The sequence below is a fragment of the Nicotiana tabacum genome, chromosome 8 (assembly GCF_000715075.1).
Source record: "Nicotiana tabacum cultivar K326 chromosome 8, ASM71507v2, whole genome shotgun sequence".
In the NCBI taxonomy this organism is placed as follows: domain Eukaryota; kingdom Viridiplantae; phylum Streptophyta; class Magnoliopsida; order Solanales; family Solanaceae; genus Nicotiana; species Nicotiana tabacum.
The window spans coordinates 77,577,145-77,596,218 of record NC_134087.1 but is presented as its reverse complement, the minus strand read 5'-3'; the positions used below and the strand labels follow the sequence as shown (position 1 = coordinate 77,596,218).

General features: G+C 39.8%; 1 long non-coding RNA gene across 1 annotated transcript; it reads left to right on the top strand.

Moving 5' to 3' along the window:
- The first annotated feature begins 2,570 nt into the window (after positions 1-2,570).
- LOC142162742 (uncharacterized) lies at positions 2,571-8,801 on the top strand. The gene is made up of 3 exons (XR_012694093.1): positions 2,571-7,889; positions 7,968-8,096; positions 8,180-8,801. It is a non-coding gene; the product is annotated as an uncharacterized LOC142162742 (long non-coding RNA).
- The last annotated feature ends 10,273 nt before the right edge of the window (positions 8,802-19,074 follow it).

Sequence of the window (19,074 nt, the reverse complement as noted above, 5' to 3'; positions counted from 1 at the left end):
TTAACAGCTTGTTTGGATGGTTGTTCCCCGTTGTATCGTATTGTATTGTTATCCCAAAACAATGTTTGTTTTGATAGTTTCATTAAAATTAGTTGTATTGTATTGTTAAATCCATTGTTCCGGAACAATGAAAAGTACCCTTTTTTGAAACAACTGATTTGGTGTGGGGGGATTGTTTCATATTTTTCTTTCCAACTATGCCTTAACTTATTACTCCATAATTTTATTTTATCCTTTAGCTTTTTTTGCTATTTTAACTCCAAATTTCCAACCTATAAACTACTTTATTTTTTTCCAGAACTTCTGCCGCCAACGTTAAAGGTGTTTTGCCGCAATCTGTTTTATTTTTTCTCCTAATTTGCTTTTAACTCAATTCTAATTAGTTGTGCTCATTTGTTTTGCCTTCTTCTGTCTCACTCCTTTATTTTGCTTTCTTAAGGTGTTTTGCCTTCCTCTGTTTTGCAATGATAAAAAAGAATTTTTATATTCCTATACACTATATGAAACTATATTACCCTCCCTACTCAAGTTTTACTATAATTACATTTTATATAACCAATTACCATTTATGTACATTTTAAGGGAATTAATGATAATAATTAGTGTCCTAAAATTACTCTAATGTATCTTCCACTCCCCCATGTTTCTCTCTCCACATACCACCCTTCATCCCCCACATATCTTGCACTCACCCACGATTCCACCATTGACAACCATTAAAAAGTTTTGAATCTTTGAATTCGAATTTGAGTTTTCAAAAACATTATTTGTTTGAATTGGGTGTTGTTGCAAAGAATTGGGAATTCTCTCTACGTCTCTCTCTATCTCTCAATCCCTAATTTCAGTAATGTAAAGCAAAGGAAAAGAGAGCAGCAATTCCACCATTGACAGCCATTAAAAAACTTTAAAGCTTTGAATTCGAATTTGGGTTCTCAAAAATCATTATTTGTTTGGATTGGATGTTGTTGCAAACAATTGGGAATATGGTTTGGAGTTTATATCTCAATTTTGAGGGTTTTTGGTGAGGATTAGACGTGGTTTTGGCTGAATTTCAGATTGAAACTCGAAGAAGAAGATATGATATACATTATATTTACGAAATTGTAGTAAAATTGTAGAAAAACTGTAGAAAAATTGTATTCTGTTGTTTATATATATATATATATTATTTAACTATTGCATGAAAGTTGAACAATATTGTATAAAAATTATATTTAAGTTGTATGATATTGTAGTTGTATATAACTGAGTAGAAATAACGTAGATAATTTGTAGATAAGTTGTATAATATATAATTAGTTGTATGAAAATTGTTTTTACTATGTATAAATCAGATACAAAATATACAAAAGACATATTGTATAAAATTTGTATACAAATTGTATTTAAGTGATATGATATTGTAGTTGTATATAACTGGGTAAAAATTAAAATAAAAAAAAGGAATTAGCATTCAAAAATGGTTGTTACTTCCATCCAGGATTAGAGTTTAACTTGAAGATCTTTAGGTGTTTTCTTTTTCATTTTAATGGTGAGCTGTACATGGTCAAATAGGGGATTACCGTAGTGTATTTTCTTTCGGAAACGAAAAGAAACTCCGTAATAACTTGAACAACTTATTTTTTCCTGCTTGAGATATTGACATTTGAACTGCGACAGTATGTTGTGAAGTCTAATGGCCGACAAGTCTGCTCATGGTTTTTGCACACTGGAGAGCCTTATTGTTAAATGGAAAGAAACTCCAATTATATTTGCTTCAGCCGGAAGTTTCACAATAACTGAAACATGCAACATGCTTCGTTGTGGTGGCACGGAGCCTATTGATGCAGAAAACAGACATAAGGTGAAGATAAAACATTTGTTATGTGAAGATCTTTGGAGCAATCAAAATTGAATTAAGCTAATGCCTTAGATAATTTCCTGTAGTCCTAGTTATTAATCTTTTTTTCTTTTCAGAATCCTCCTTTTTCCACAAAAAAACTCCCTTGTTAGTCCTCGAATGCTGGAATTGGAAGTGAAACCCGTCACATACTTAATGGCATAAGCCGAAACCATCGATGATATTCTGAGGTTTGTTAACCTTTGTCCCACCTGAGACGTAAGACATAGCTATACAGAAAATTTATCAACAAATCTTCAACAATATTGAAGGAATTTTAGCAACAAAATCCTCAGCGGATTGAAGAAAGAGGAAGGGAAAAAATACAGAGAACTTACTAATGTTCAACCCGCAAGCGCAGATCAATTGTGAAGTATAGAAAAACGACGGTTTGCTGGAGAGAAGAGGGGAGAGATGAGAGAAAAAAGTAAAATGATGTAACTAAATTCTTGATTGAATGCACAAATAATAGATTAAGAGTCTTTTAAGTTGGATTGTATATATTTTGCAAGTAAAATGTGTTTAGGTCGGTTCTGTCTCGCTCCTTTGTTCTGCTTTCTTAAGGTGTTTTGCCTCCTTCTGTTTGGTTTTTTAAAATTATTTTATGCATATTTTTTGATAAATTTAATATTTAAACAATTGAGGGTATTTTAGTAAACTTATCAGTTACAGTACAGTACGATACAGTCAAACCAAACAGCAAAATATTATTTAACATTAACAAACAATACAATCTATCTAAACATTGTATTCATAAAACCGATACAATACAAATAAATATAATATATTATAAAACGATGGAACAATGATGCTTTTCAACTGTCACATTCATTTTACGAAGAAAATACAACAAAATAAGCAAATAAAGAAAATAAATATATGTACAAATGTAACATAGTAAAGTCCATGTGGGACCATATCTCCTAGTACAGAAGAGATCTTAAACTAAATAATAAAAAGAAAAATCAATGGCGTGTCCACCTGAATAATCGTGTTCGATGAATTTTTACTCACTTAATGGTGTCATACTTTGGCGAACTTTCGTCAGATTTACTCCACCCGTCCTAAGAAATCATTAATCTTCAATTGCCAAAAATTTCTTCAATTTCTTTCACCTTTTTCTCTTATAATTGCATTCAAGTCCTTACTTATTTTGCTTATGCCATTTTTAATCCTCCTCCTTCTGAGATGGGGTCCTCCAAAACCCAGCTCCATAGAACCGGTCCCACATCTCCGTTTCAAAATCGGCGGCTTCTCGTACTCCGTCGTAGTCTCCGTCATCTTCACCGTCAAACTCCTCCTCGTTATAAACACCAAGCAAATCGCTCTTATTTTTCTTCATCGCCTTCCATGAATCCTCCTCTTTCTTCTTATTCCTTAAAAGCCTCTTCCGCTTCTTCTTCCGCCACATTTTCCGGCACAGTCCCGTCGGAACTTTGTACACTGCCAGTACCAGAAAATGCATCACTGCACATGGACAACAGCAGCAGACCATCGCACACTCCGCCGCCGTCCCACCAACCACCTCTCCTATCCGTTTGTGAGTACTCCCACTCCGCTGCCTCTCTTCTTCCTCCTCCTTCATTGTCTTTGATTCACGAAATCACTCGTTCGAGATTATCAAAACTCTGTAGTAAATGAATGACAGATAATCATGAAAATCAAATCAACGATCAATTTTTTTTTCTGATTTGAAGGAAGAGATATTCTCGGAAAAGAATCGGACTTTAATAGAAAGCAGAATTCTTCGGTCAAATGAACTTAGAAAATCATCGACTTCAGGGATCCAATTGTGATTTTTTAATAATAATAATAATAGTAATGATACTAATAATAATTTATCCTAAAAACTTTAAAGAGAAGCTCAAATCAAGTTGTGGAAGCGTCACTAATGTTTTCTTTAAATTAGGTTGTCGACATCATATGTTTTAGGTGTGACTCTTAGAATTCAGCGTGAATGCCGACGACCTTTTTTTTAGGAACATGTTTGCTTCATATCAAGGAATTGTAATTCTGAGTTATAATCCTTGGATTATAAAGTCAGATTTTATATGGAATAACGAATAGCAATATTTTGGCATAAAATTTATCTCTGATATTAATTAATACCCACAATTAAACATATAATAAATGTAATCTTAAATTTTATACTGAGAGTAGATTATCATCTCGGTAATCAAACGACACCTTAGTGTCGAAGTATCTACTTAGCAGTTCTTTGGGAAGGAAATACTTCAAGTTACAACTTTTCTTATCAGACTTTAAAAATCTCTAGAAAGTCGTAATTAATTTATTCTTAACATTTTGAATATATTTTACTCATAAAAGATGGTTTTAAGCATTTTTCTGGACTTATTAAATTTGTAACTTTTAGGAAAATAAATTAGTATGCTAATTCCTGCGGTAATAATATATAGTTTTTCCATATTGACTCGTATGGAGTCAGTCCGACTATTGATGGTTAGCAGAAGAGACAGATGTCAGAAGAGGAAATTATTTATGCCAATAATGGATTATAAAATTGAAAATTGGAAAATTGAGTAGAAGATGAGACAAATAAGTGAATGGATATATGGAAGCCGCGTCAGCAGCAAAGTCAGCAACACATTCAAAACACTGCTCTGTTCTGATTCAGATTTGAGACGTTTCAACCGAATTAATGATATCCACCCCCCTTTTGACTAGCCAATTGGCATTCTTCCTTTTCTTCTTCTTCGTACTCCCATTACTTAACCAAAACAGCAAGTTGTCTTAAAAGTCATCTTTGGTACATTTCATTTGATGAACATTAACTCATACACCTATTTAATAACGATGTTATTTATTTCAACTGTTTGACATGCTTTCCATCTTAGTTAACAATTTCAAAATTTACCCTAAAAAAATGAATAACAGTTGAATTTATACGCGTTTTTAAGGATACGTGATATAACTTGGCACACATTAAAAAGACAGAGTAATATTGAAATTAACGATAAGAAAATAAATGCAAACCACACAAATTGAACAGCCTTGGCCTTAGAGTTCGATTACCCTCGAGCCAAGAGATGCCTCTTCTTATGCAAGAACAGAATAACAAGGTGATAAGAGCTAGAAATAACAGTAAATTGCTTTGTATTACGTATTTCAATGTGAGTTACAAATGATCAAACCTCCCTTTATATAGTAGGGATGTCTTACTATTGATAAAACTCTATACAATGTAAAAGATCTCATGATTTGCTAATTAATTGGCCTCTCCTTGATACGTGCCGAGATTTTTATCGTGATTTCTAACTGATCGCGGATATTTTGGCCTTCTGTTATTCGACTCGGTAAATTTTCCTCGATCTTGTTTGATCTTGATTCTGTTCTGTCACGGGGTCATGAGCCCAATGATGCAGTTTCGCACCTCGGTTCGATATAACTCGAGATCGAACTTCAACCTGTCACGCTTCAGTCTCGATTGGTTATACAATAGGCGAACCTGGTTTCGACTGTATACAAATACTCCCCTCATTTTTCGGAGAGAATATGATGAGAAACGATAAGAACCTCGAACCCTGCTTCGATAGACCATGACGTAAGCGACAAACAGTCACTAAAACGTCCCGTCGATTCAGTTACCAAGGCATTAAATGTGCGTCAGTTGCTTGTCGGCCAGTACGGGTTTTGAATTACCACTAGCAGACTATAAATATCATGATTTTCATTCATTCAAACTTTACGTCCAAAGTTTCTTCCATCTTTGTTCTTCAAGAATCTCTTCGCTTTCCAACCTTTGTACCCAAATTTCTTGAACTTTCTGCAAACCGCTAAACACACCCTTTTAACTCCTCCTCCTTCATCTTTGCTCTAAAATGGCGAAAATCTCTAATTAAGTTTAGTCGCGTAAAATAGGCAATAATTACGTATTTTAGTCGTTTATTACGCTCTAATTTACTGTACTTTAATTAAGTTTGAATTTTAATTGCTAGTGTTTTGCACTAAATGTGTGATTTATATGTTGTAGGAGTGATTCCGATCTATGTAGATGTTACGGAATGAATTCAAGTTATTATGGAGCTTTGAAGTCTAAGTAAAAGCCCAAGGATTAAGTTGGGATCGTGTTCGGGGATCAACGGATGATAGTGCACTTTAAGAACGAAACGAAGAATCGAGCAGGCATACTACGTATTGTCCAGTAAAATGCACATAACTTTTCCCTCAAAAAACCGTTTAGGCTCATCGTTGGAAAGCTATTTAAAAGGGCTACAACTTTCATGTTTTACATTTTTCTAAATTTCCACAACTGCGTCGCATGGGGCGCTGCGTAGCGCGCCACGACTGTGAAAATTGTTGTTGTCCTCAAATTGCATGCTCTCTGAAGTTCCCCACAAGCAAATCGTGTGGTGCGTCGCCCCATGTAGTGCGCCTGTGCAAATTTTACAGAGCTAGAGTCCTATTTCGCGCAGGAAAAGGTGTTTCATCTGGGCCCAACCCTACTTGGTATAAATACATGTAAAAACGCTATTTTGAGGACTTTTGGCATACTTTAGACCTGGCATTCGACCTAAGGAGGCAAGAACACACTAGGAGCAAAGCGGAGAATTCTTCTACGAGTTTTTCACTTCCTTCTTCCTATTTTCGTTATTGGTTATGAATTCTAGTATTGTAGTTATGCATACTATGACGAATAGCTAATTTATTATCTAGAGTTTTGATAGAACCTTTTGTAAGATAAATTCTTGTTATGTTTTTATATAATTAAGCCGTTGGATTTCTCTACTTGTTCAACTACGTGTTTATTGCTGTTGATTGAATGACCATCAATTGACTGTGCCTATTTAGTGTATATTGCTTGAGAGAGGGTACATATTTAGGTAGTTGTTGAACAACATCACTCCTAAAGTATGTGAGAGATCAATACGGAGGGTTTAAAAGCGGTATTAGAGATAACGAAGCTTTGACGTGATCATAATGAGCGATGAAAAAATGTGAGTTAGCGTAATTCGAGAGAACATGACTAGTATATTATTGTAGTTGCTCGAGAGAGAATTACGATAAGCCGAGTGCTCATGATCAGTAGAGAATACTTAGGCAAAATTATAGGAGACGTAGCAGGAAGGATTCCGACAATTGGGGAAATCATAACTCTAAGCCTCCTTAATCTTGTCTCCAAACCTTAGAATCTTTAGTTGTTAATTTAATATTTCAATTTGTTAGTTAATTAGTTAGACATAAGAATCTTGATTTATAACTTAGGAATTGTTCGAGCTTGTATTCTTGGTGATAATAAACAGTTATAGCTAATCTTAGTTCTCTGTGGGATTCGACTCCAGACTTTTATACCAGATTATATTTACAATGACCACTTAGTCCTTTTTATAAGGCATAGTTGGGCGTGATCAACTGTCCCACAAGAGGAGGCCGCCTCTTCATCATGGCCTGCCGGCAACGGGGTTGCAGCGGAGCCACACCCCGATGAATTCGTTCCTGGAGGGTGCGGGACCACTACTGATTTCAAGGTTGAAAAAACTTCCTCGGTACCGGGTAGATGTGAACTGGTCTCGAGATACATATGTTCGATCACCGAAGGCCTTCTTGACCAAGTTAAGAGGATTGCAACTGGGGCGATAAACAAGTGGTGGTTGCCTCGCCCAAGGAATCAATTACCACCCACATGGAGGTTTTTTTAAGTGTTTACACTTACCCCTTCACGTTGGGTCCCTTAGAACCGATCATCATTTCCTTCTGCAAAAGGTAAAGTGACCTTCGATCAAATCCATCCCTCTTTCTGGAGGATAGTGATTCTTCATTCGCTTTTTCATAAAGGGGTGTTCTTTCACCCTCGATCATCTTATGCATCTATACGATCCCCGACTCTATCGAGAGGGATTAATCAAACTTGCTCGTCGGGCCACTAGGGCCCCGTTATCGAGTATAGATAAGGACTGGGACCGAGGCTGGATGGGTCAATTTGTTCGAGTGAGGACCTCAAACTTGATCCCTATCGAGGAAATGCCATTTTTCGAGAGATGGAATATGAAGCGTAAGTAACTTCACCTTAAAGACTTCGTTTATCGTTTCTTGCCTTCCCTCCCTTCTCATCAGTGTTATTATGGCGCAGCTGTGGCTCGGATGCCAGAAGTGGTTCCTCGACTCAAGGAATGGGTCGAGGGTCTCGTGTCATAGAGACCATATTTCGAGCGTGCATGGCATGAACTGTCGAAGGGTCGGTGGGAGGCCCATAACCATGGTAAGTTTTCTCTTCTGATTTTATGATATTTGGTTTTCATCTTGCACTGTCGGACTCTTATTGATTATGTTTTCCTTTTGTAGGTCTCCCCAAAGACGTTGCTATGAGGCCTCCATCCGGTGATGAGGATGTGCCCTATGAGTCCCTTGTTCCGAGGCAGGGTGACGAAAAGAAGAGAAAAAGGGTCGCGAGTTCTCCGAACTCAGAAAAGAAAAAACCAAAAAGGAGATCGTGCAAGACCAAAGGAAGCATCGACGCTCTACCCTCGGACTCAGTCCATCGACTAAGGGACGAGTCCGAAGAAGAGGAAGAAAAATCCAAGCTAGTGGTCCACGTGCGGGCCGATATCGTGAGACAAGGGCCCTCTGAATCGGCGGGTATCGAAATTGAACTGCCTCGACATGAGGAGGCCGGTGAGGGAAGTCTAGCTGGTGTTCCCGAACCAGAAAGGGCAAGGCCACGCCGCCCCAAGCTAGGGGGATCGAGAAAAAGACCAGGGCTGATACTTGATCGGGTCCAACCCTACACCACTAGAGAGTGGCAAGATGGGTCGATGCAGCTTTTACCCGAGAAGGTCGGGATCGAATCCACATGGAGCTAGATATATTTGGAGTTGGATTCCTATCTAATCTAGCAATGTGTAGTACTTTTAATTGCACTTCCAATCATTCTTATTTGTTTGTTACTTCTAATTTTATACTAATGGTGCACAAGATTTAAACTAAGAAGATGTTTTTGTAAGATTTTCTAAATGGTTAAAGAGGCACTAGGGAAGTGACTTTCTCCTAGGTGAGTATCTAACGGGATCTCAAACTTAGGGCAATAATGTTATAGCTGGGATCGTGATATAGCCAATGCACGAAGCTACTCACTCTACACCTCTCGGTAGTAAGAGTGACTTTTCCCTAATTGGCTTTCTCAAGCCCAATTGAGTGTTCAATTTGTGCAAGCAATGTTGGCTCAAGTCGGATATTACTATCTCTAGGCTTAGCCCTTTAATTGGGGCTATCAATCTCTTGAATACACCCCAATTCCTTGTTGGCCTAAAATTCCTAGACTTAGTCTCTCTTTCTCAAGAAGAGCTTAAGTCAAAAAGGCACAAATTAGTATTTGCAACCACTAATTCAACATAAAAAGCATAGATCAGGCCAAATATACACCACCCATAAACATCTAAGCCCTAAAATAAGAGACCCATTAAATACCCACACTAGGGTTGAGCCACAACCCTAACTAATGGGTTTAGCTACTCATAATTGAAGAAGAAATCATAGATTGAGACGAAGAATGATCCATAAATTGTAATTACAAGATAAGAGACTAAGATTAATTGGTAAGTAAGCTACAAAATTAGTCAAAATGGACCGCTGACAGCGAAAAATGGACCGCTGCAGCTGTGAGGCTACCACGGCCGCATAAAATCCGTCACGGACCGCGATCTTCAATATTTGGCTCAACTGCCAGTTCTCTGAACTCCTTCTCCGTGGACCACGGTAAACTGACTGCTATCATGGTGGAGGCACCGCAACCACATAATATCACTGTAGACCGTAGTAGCTTGAATTCCAAAAATGACAACTCTCTGAATCCTTGCCACCGCGGACCACGATAAAAGGACCGCGGTCGCAGTGGGTCTTCTACGTCTGTGGTGGATTTTCCGCTGTAGCACTGTTTTGACTTGGTTTTGCACATGTGCAGGTTTCACTCCTTTTTTTGAGCTAGTTATGACATCCTTGTCCCTTTGTGACCAAACACTGCAAACAAGCACAACAAGTTAGTTTTTGGGAAATACTTGTACACATTTTAGTCCAAAACTCAAGCAAAAAGAAGCATAAACTAGACTAGAATCCCTAGTTATCAATTCCCCTAAACTTAAGCTTTTGCGTGTCCTCAAGCAAACAAAGTAATTCCCACCTCCTTAAGATAAAAGAAAGGATAATTCAGCTGTCCTAAAATAACCTCATCAAGAATCAATTGGGACTAGCAATTACCCTCAACTCAAATGCATTATCAACAATACACAACCTTTTAGTACCATGGCTATAGTGCGACACAAAAGCATCAAGAGTTGACTCAACTCATCAAGGAACTCTTTTTGTTACATTGGTCGCTGTGGAATCCAAACTCATACTCCTCAACTCTCCATAAGCAAACCTCACTTCTAGATTGTAGCACTCAGAATGAGGATTATAGAAAACTTACTCATCTCTCTCAAAGGAATGTCACAAGTCCGACTCTAAGTACCATAAGCTTGCCCTTTATGAGAGTCACCACTAATGTAAGTTCACTCAACTTAAGATCATACAGGGTTTTTGTGGGAATGTAATGAAGGCTTTTGGTTTAGGGTATGATATATTGGTCTAAGAAGGTTTCATCTTCCCTTAAGCACTTAATTTGCTTCATTTTTGCACACGTTTTCTTAACTCTTTGAGTCATTTACTTCTTCTTTAGGGGCTAGAGAGACACACTGTCACTCTTTCTTGTTTATTTCAATTCTTTTTCTCCTTTCTAATCTTTCCATGCCTTTCATCTTTTGCTTTCGTTGAATCCCTTCATTTCTTCTACTTTGTTCATTTTCTTTTTGAATCTTTGGCTTTTCTTTCTTTTTCTTTTGCCTTTTCTTTTCTTCATTTTGTACCTTTTATCACTTTTGCATTCCTTGTCTCTCCTCCCAAACTTATGCTTTTGCCTTGTGCTAAGGAGAAATAGGGTTCCAAGAGAGGGTCATTTTAGAACGGATAAAGGTTTGTATCATGGTTATTGAAAGAAAAAGGGCTAAAGCTCAACATGGTTGACTAGGGATATCATTATTGGTAGGCCATGGATGTTTTCAAGTTTCAATTGGGATCAAGGAGGGCTTATAATCACTTCTCAAGCCGAGCTACACTTAGGATTTCGCCTAGACAAACGTTCAGGGCGAGTTCTAGACTCATTGGCACGAGACTTGGACTTGCAAATCAATACCTCACCACACAAGCTATAGGATTGCTAAAGAAACAGAGTCGGGGGGCCCACAAAAACCTTAACTAAGATTTTAGCAACACAAATAGTTCTGAGAAACCACTCGATGATTGTTTAGCCAACACAAGAGTCTCAAGGTCACAACTATCACCAATACATAACAATTTATTTTAACCATAAGGTCAAAGGTAAATGTGTTAGGCCCAAGTAAAGCTTTGCCTGAGACACCATTGCTTACTAACTACTATTTACATAAAAATAAAAAGAGAAAACAAACTCAAACTCTTAAGAAGGTTGTCATGCCATCCATCATCGGGAAGAACCACCCGGTTCACACAAACTCCACCTTTGGAAAGAACCGTGGCATTAAGAAAATCAAAGGCTTATTGATCATTGAAACTTGAAAAATAAGAAGCTATGAACCGACAAAAAAGCTATTAAATAAAATAAGAAGCTATACTATTAAGGAAATTGCAAAAGAAGCTATGAAGTAAAATACGAAAAGTAAACTGAATATGTACAAAGGGGGGTTTAGATGAGTATACATAAGAAGGAATGGATATATACATGAGAGTAACTTTATATACAGACCAAACTAGAACAATAACAGAAAGTAAAATAAAAGGTAAAGTTATATACATACCAAAAGTGAAAAATAAGCATAAAGAAAGAAAATATTATCATAATTACAGTCCAACTATCAAATCAAACTACCAAATCAAAAATCAAAGTAGGGCCACCCCCTCAAATGAAAACTAGCATTGTCCTCAATGCTAACTAACCAAAAATAAGCTAAAAAAGAAAGATAGAGAGTGAAGAAAACTCCCTATAGATCCTCCGTCTGCATGAGGTCCTGTGGTAGCATGGGCTCCTATGGATGGGCACCTGGATCAGCTGTCCCGGAGGCCTGTGGCTGGCTAGAAGCAGCACCTTCCATCTCTACCAACTCAATATCAACATCATCCACCTGGGGGATCATCCTTCTCCTCTTTGGAGCTCTCTCAAGCTCCTGCTCCGGAACCTGCTCTGTCTGAGCTACTAGAGGCTGATCATGCAATAGTAGCTCCAAAGGCAAATGGTCAGCTGCCTTCATCTTCTCCACTTCTCCCCTCAATTCTTTAACTGACTCTTTCTATACTCGTGTCTTCTTCAACTTCTTTGTGCATTTGCTTAGCTCCTTAAGTGTCTCCCCTTGATTAACAAGAGCATCCATTATTAGCTTTTGGTTATCAAAGAGCTTCTTCTAGTTGTTCAGAAGCTCCTTGAGAGTCTCCTTTACCGAAGCTGACACCTGTGGCTGTGAGGGCACTGACTGAGCTGCTACTGAACTGGAGAGTACAGACAACTTAGAAGTTGCTGCCTGCATCCAGTTGTTGATACTGGAGAGTGTTTGGCTCAATCTATGGGCAGTCAATGGGTATGCTGAGGAGGATGGAATATCTGGAGGAGTAGAAGTAGATGGTCCGTGGGCAGGCTCTGGTATGGAAGTGGGAGACAGTGAAGGAGTGACTACCACTACTGGCTCTTCAGACTGGCCAGTAGAAGTAATAGCCTTGCCCTTGGATTCTTTGGCTTTGGGGTTGTCCGGACACTTGAGGCTGTGCCATGAAAAGGCCATTTTGGGTTTCACCTTCACATCGAAGTTTCTTTTCTCCACTTCTTGATCTTCAAAGTACATTGTGAGGAAGTTCGGGAACGGATACAATCTGTCACCCTCATTGATCACCCTGGTGATCACCCTAGACATGATATTCCCGATATTGATCGGAAACCCCGCCATAATAGCTGCCACTAATATTGTCTTGGAGACCGACAAGGTATTTTCATGGGAAGTGGGATCAAGCCTGCTGCATACGAACGTCTCCCACCTCTTCGCCTCAAAATTTAGGGTTTTCCTCAAGATAGGAACCCCTGTTGTCAACTATGCTGGGGTGGTGCCCGGGAGAGCCAGATATGATGCTAACCACGGACATGATGCCTCATCAAGTGTCACCTTCTCTAAGTACAATGTTTCATCTTCCTCATTAAAGCCCAGGTATTCATTTATCGTCTTCCCATCAAACTTCACTTTCAAGTTCTGCACTTTAGTCACTTTGGTATCTTTCTTGATGTGGGAAGTATTGACGTAAAACTCTTTGACTAAGTGCTCGTTTGCCTCTGACACCCTACTGGTGAAGTAATCCTACCCCACACGTTCATTGAATTGTTATTTCATGTTGGGGTTGTGCACCAGGAGATCCTTCTCTATGAGCTGGAGCTCATGATAAGCGACCTTAGAGGCCACCACTCCCGGAACTTGTGATAAGCCAGCTCACTGACGAACCGCTTTTGTCACACCTCAGGGTTTCTAGTTCTTTCCACACCCCCACTTTGAGGCACACCCCCTCCCTCTTCATCTGGTACCCCACCATCTACATCCTGTCCAGGTGATGAAGGTGTAGGTGAGGTTGAAGCTGAACTATCACTGCTCTCTGCTGAGCCCTCAGACGACTCAGAAGATACACGAACTGGAGCATGAGCAGTAGGGGAATCTGGAGGTGTAGGTACATCTCTCAATATGTGTCTCTCTGGGAAGTCAGGTACATATTCGGGAACTGAATCAGACTCTGATGCCTCCCGGGAGGGCAAGTACTCACTTCCCTCAAAATGGGAAACAACTCTGTCTACAGCTCTGATGATTTTTCTGGTTTCCCCAATTGCTTTCCGAACCGCTGGGGTCAATTTAATCATGCCTCGTTCCCTACCCCACGAGGAATCTGCTCTACCCTTTTGTTTGTCACCAGCTCCTCTAGATTTAACCATTGTCTGCAAGTACAATCAGTAGAAACTTGTTAGTGCAAAGACTAAAATAAGCAGTGTAGAAAAATAGTTAATAGTGCAAGATAAACAGCAGATCGCGGACCACAAAAAATATACTGCGGCCACAAAGGATGCACCACAGATCGCAAAAAATCAACCGCAGCCGCGGAGAGGTGGGGTTCAGACTACCCATTCTCTGATTAAATGGCACCGCAGACTGTGAAAAATGGAGCGCTGCCGCGGTAAGTGAACCGCGGACCGCAAAAATGCCACCGCTAACCGCGGTTATCAAGACTTAAAAATCTCTCAAAAGATAGATGACCGCCGCGAAGGTCAAATTTAGGCGCAACACCTAGGGTTTCAAATTTTTTGTGCATTTTAGCATTAATCAACACAATATCAATCCACTAAGTAGTTAATCACCATTTCTAACTAATTAAAACTTAATCTAATTAACACTATGGAACCCTAAGTTAAAATTGAAAGAAAAAGGAAGAAGAAGTAATAACTATCAAATTAAAATAAAATAAAAACCAAAATTAAAAATAAGGATAGATTTGAATTACCAGAAGTGAGATGTGAAACAAATTCAACTTAGTTCTTGTGTTTGTGCAAGCTAGGGCGTGAGTGAACAATAGTTTATGTCGATTGAGAGTGCGAAGGGCGAAAAGTGTAAAAGGGGCCCTTGAGGGTCTATTTATAGACAAGCCCTGGGACCCACTCATTCTTACCTACCACGGCCGCGGTAAATGCACTGCAGACTGCGATTGTGAAACTTAGAAGGGCTGCTGCTTTGAGACCACCGCAGACCGCGAAAAATGCTTTGCGATAGCGGTAAGCCACCACTAACCGCGAGAAATACACCGCGACAGCGGTTGAAACTTCAGAGAGCCTCCATTTTTGACCTTTTAGCACCACTAAACGCAATCAAATTTCGCCCCCGCGATAAGGCCACAGCGGACTGCGATAAGTGGAGCGCAGCCGCGGTCCAAACTTCAAAGAGTGACACATTTTTGCCAGCTTAGTCCCACCCTGCATCAAACATCCTTATACACATCTCACAACCAGTTAGTCCAAAAAAAATCCTATATTAAGAGAAAAATCAAAGAAAAACAAGAATAAAAACACATGGGTTGCCTCCCAAGAAGCACCTGATTTAACGTCACGGCACGACGTAGGTTACCATCAATCACTTGAGATGGATCATCGCCACCACGTGGCTGTCATCAAATTTTCCAAGATAGTGCTTGACTCTGTGCCCATTAACTCTGAAGATCTCACCATTTTTGTTTTTCAAATCAAGAGCACCAAATGGAATCACAAGCACCACCTCAAAAGGTCCACTCCATTTTGATTTAAGCTTTCCCGGAAACAGTCGTAACCGGGAATTGAACAAGAGAATAAAATCACCTACTTTGAACTCCTTGCCACGAGCATATTTGTCATGTAAGTACTTCATCTTGTCCTTATACAAGGACAAGCTGGAATAGGCATAGAACCAGAACTCATCAAGCTCATTAAGTTGCTCCACCCGAAGATTTGCTGCAACATCCCATTCAAGATTTAACTTTCTCAAAGCCCACATTGCCTTGTGCTCTAAATCAACTGGTAGATGGAAAGCTTTTCCAAACACCAACAGGTACAAAGACATACCAATCGGAGTCTTGTAAGCAGTCTTGTAAGCCCATAAAGCATCATCCAATTTCTTGGACCAGTCGGTCCTATTTGCATTAACGGTCTTTGACAATATGCTCTTAATCTCCCTGTTGGAGACCTCAACTTGCCCATTAGCTTGAGGATGGTAAGTGGTAGAAACTTTGTGATTGACACCATACTTTGCAAGCAAAGTGTCAAATGCCTTATTGCAAAAATGAGACCGTCCATCACTAATGATTGCTCTAGGAGTGCCAAACTGAGTAAAGATACTCTTCATGAGAAAAGCCACAACACTCCAGGCCTCGTTGTTGGGTAAAGCCACGGCCTCAACCCACTTTGAAACATAATCAACGGCCACAAGAATGTACTTGTTACCACAAGAGCTTACAAATGGGCCCATGAAATCAATGTCACACGCATCAAATATGTCAACCTCAAGAATGGTGGTGAGAGGCATCTCATCCTTCTTTGAAATTCCGCCAGCTCTCTGGCACTCATCACATCTCTTCACAAGATCACCCGCATCCTTGTATAATGTAGGCCAATAGAATCCACAACTAAGCACCTTTGAAGCTGTCCTTGCCCTACCATGGTGACCACCGTAAGGAGAGGAATGACAAGCATCAAGAATACTCAGTTGCTCCTCTTCCGGAACACATCTTCGGATCACACCATCATTGCAAATTTTAAACAAATAAGGCTTATCCCAATAGTAATCCAAGCTATCCCCTTTGAGCTTCTTCCTTTGGTTAGAAGAGATCTCACACGAAACAATACCGGTCATAAAAAAGTTGGCAACATCCGCAAACCAAGGCATGCTATTCACAGATACAGAGAGAAGTTGCTCATCAGGGAATGAATCATTAATTTCAAGGCCATCACAAGGCCTCCCCTCCTCCTCCAAGAGGGACAAGTGGTCCACCACTTGGTTTTCAGTCCCTTTCCGATCAACAATCTCAAGGTCAAACTATTAAAGCAATAGAACCCATCTTATCAATCTCGCCTTGGAATCCTTCTTTGTCATCAAGTAGCGAAGTGTTGCATGGTCAGTATGAACTATCACCTTGACCCCATGAGATAAGGCCTAAATTTCTCCATTGCAAATACAATTGCTATCAACTCTTTTTTCCATCACCATGTAGTTCACTTGAGCATCATTTATTGTCTTGTTTGCATAATACACCGGGTGAAACATCTTGTTAACTCTTTGACCCAAGACCGCTCCAAGCACAACGTCACTTGCATCACACATGAACTCAAAAGGTAAGCATCAACTGGGTGCGGTAAAAATGGGAGTGGTTGTCAATTTGTACTTGAGAAGTTCAAAAGCCTTCATGCATTCATCATTAAACACGAACTTGGCATGCTTTTCCAATAACTTGCACAAAGGGTTCACTACCTTAGAAAAGTCTTTGATGAATCTTCGGTAGAACCCCGCATGCCCAAGAAAACTTCTAACCCCCTTGATTGAAGTAGGAGGAGGGAGCTTTGATATCACTTCAATTTTAGCCTTGTCCACCTCTATACCATGCTTTGAAATCTTATGGCCGAGGACAATGACCTCCTCGACTAGAAAGTGGCATTTTCCCAGTTAAGCACAAGATTGGTCTCTTCACACCGGGCCAACACTTTGTCAAGATTTTTCAAACATTCATCAAATGAGTCACCCACAACACTAAAGTCGTCCATGAACACCTCCAATATGTCCTCCACCATATCAGTAAATATGACCATCATACACCGTTGGAATGTAGCCAGTGCATTATACAAAACAAATGGCATCCTAGAAAAGGCAAAGGTGCCATACAGCCAAGTGAAGGTTGTTTTCTCCTGATCTTCCGGAGCAATCAAAATCTGGTTGTACCCGAAGTACCCATCCAAGAAATAGTAGAAGTCCCACCCAACAAGTTTGTCTAGCATCTGGTCAAGAAAAGGCAATGGAAAGTGATCCTTGCAGGTCACTTTATTCAGCTTTCGGTAGTCCCTGCACACCTGCTATCCGGTGACAGTCCTGGAGGGAATCAACTCATTTTTTGCATTGGTAACCATAGTCATACCACCATTCTTCGGTACACATTGCACCGGCGAAGTCCAAGAACTATCTGAGATGGGGTACACAACCCCTGCATCCAACCACTTGATCACCTTCTTTTTGACAACCTCTTGCATAGCTTCATTCAACCTCCTTTGATGTTCCATGGAGGGCTTGGCATCATCTTCAGGAATAATCTTGTGCATACAAAAGGCGGGGCTTATCCCCCAGCTAGAGTCCATCCAATTGCCTTCTTCCGTTTTTAGAGCACCGCCAATGTGACATCTACCTACATGTTAGTAAGACAAGAGGAAAGAATAACTGGCAAAGTTGAACTAGGGCCTAAGAATTCATACCTGAGGTGTGGAGGCAACGACTTCAACTCCAACATGGGAGGTTCCTTGATTGAGAGCTTTGTTGGTGGAGTCTTTCTATTCTCAAGATCCAAAGAGAGCTTTCGAGGCTCATAAGAGTAAGAGCCCATTCCATGCAAAGCATTGATACACTCCACTCGGCCTTCATCCTCATTGACATCAAGGTTCAACAATACCGCTTCTAGAGGGTCCTCCACATTGATCATTGCACTAGTATCATCAACTATCACTTCCATGACAAGATCCACAAAAGAGCACACTTCCGTACTATTAGGTTGCTTCATTGACTTGCACACATGAAAGACCACTTTTTCATCACCCACCTGGAAGGTGAGCTCCCCTGCTAACCACATCAACTAAGGCCTTCCCAGTTGCAAGGAAAGGTCTTCCCAATATGATCGGAACCTCATAATCAACCTCGCAGTCCAAAATCACAAAGTTAGCATGCAAAATGAACTTGTCCACCCGAATAAGAACATCATTAATAATACCAAGCAACCTCTTCATTGTTCTATCTGCCATTTGTAACCTCATTGAAGTAGGTTGTGGTTGACCAATACCCAAAGTTTTGAAGACGGAGTAAGGCATCAAATTGATGCTCGCTCCCAAGTCACACAATGCCTTTGCAAAATCTGCACTCCCAGTGGCACATGGAATAGTGAAAGCGTCAAGATCTTCAAGTTTTGGAGCCATCAAGTGCACAATTGCACTTACTTGGTGAGTCATTTTGATGGTCTCACAATCCATGGATCTCTTTTTAGTCACCAAGTCTTTCATGAACTTGGCGTAACTCGTCATTTGTTCAAGAGCTTCCACTAATGAAACATTGATTGACAAGCTTTTCATCATCTCTATGAACTTCTTAAATTGGTTCTCATTCTTTTGCTTCGCAAGACTTTGAGGGTAAGTTGGAGGCGGCCTTGGCAAGGGAGCCTTAGCCTTGGGCACTACCATTTCTGGTATGTCTATTACATGTTCCCTAGACGGGTTCATATCATTTTGGGTCTCCACCTCATCATCATGAACATCAATCCTCACTACCGCATTCCATTCTCTTCTCTCACTTGCTCATCAACTAAAGGAACATCATCATCTTGCACTTGAATCTTATCACTCACAATTTTCTTTTTCTTGGAGGTATTCATATCACCACCTC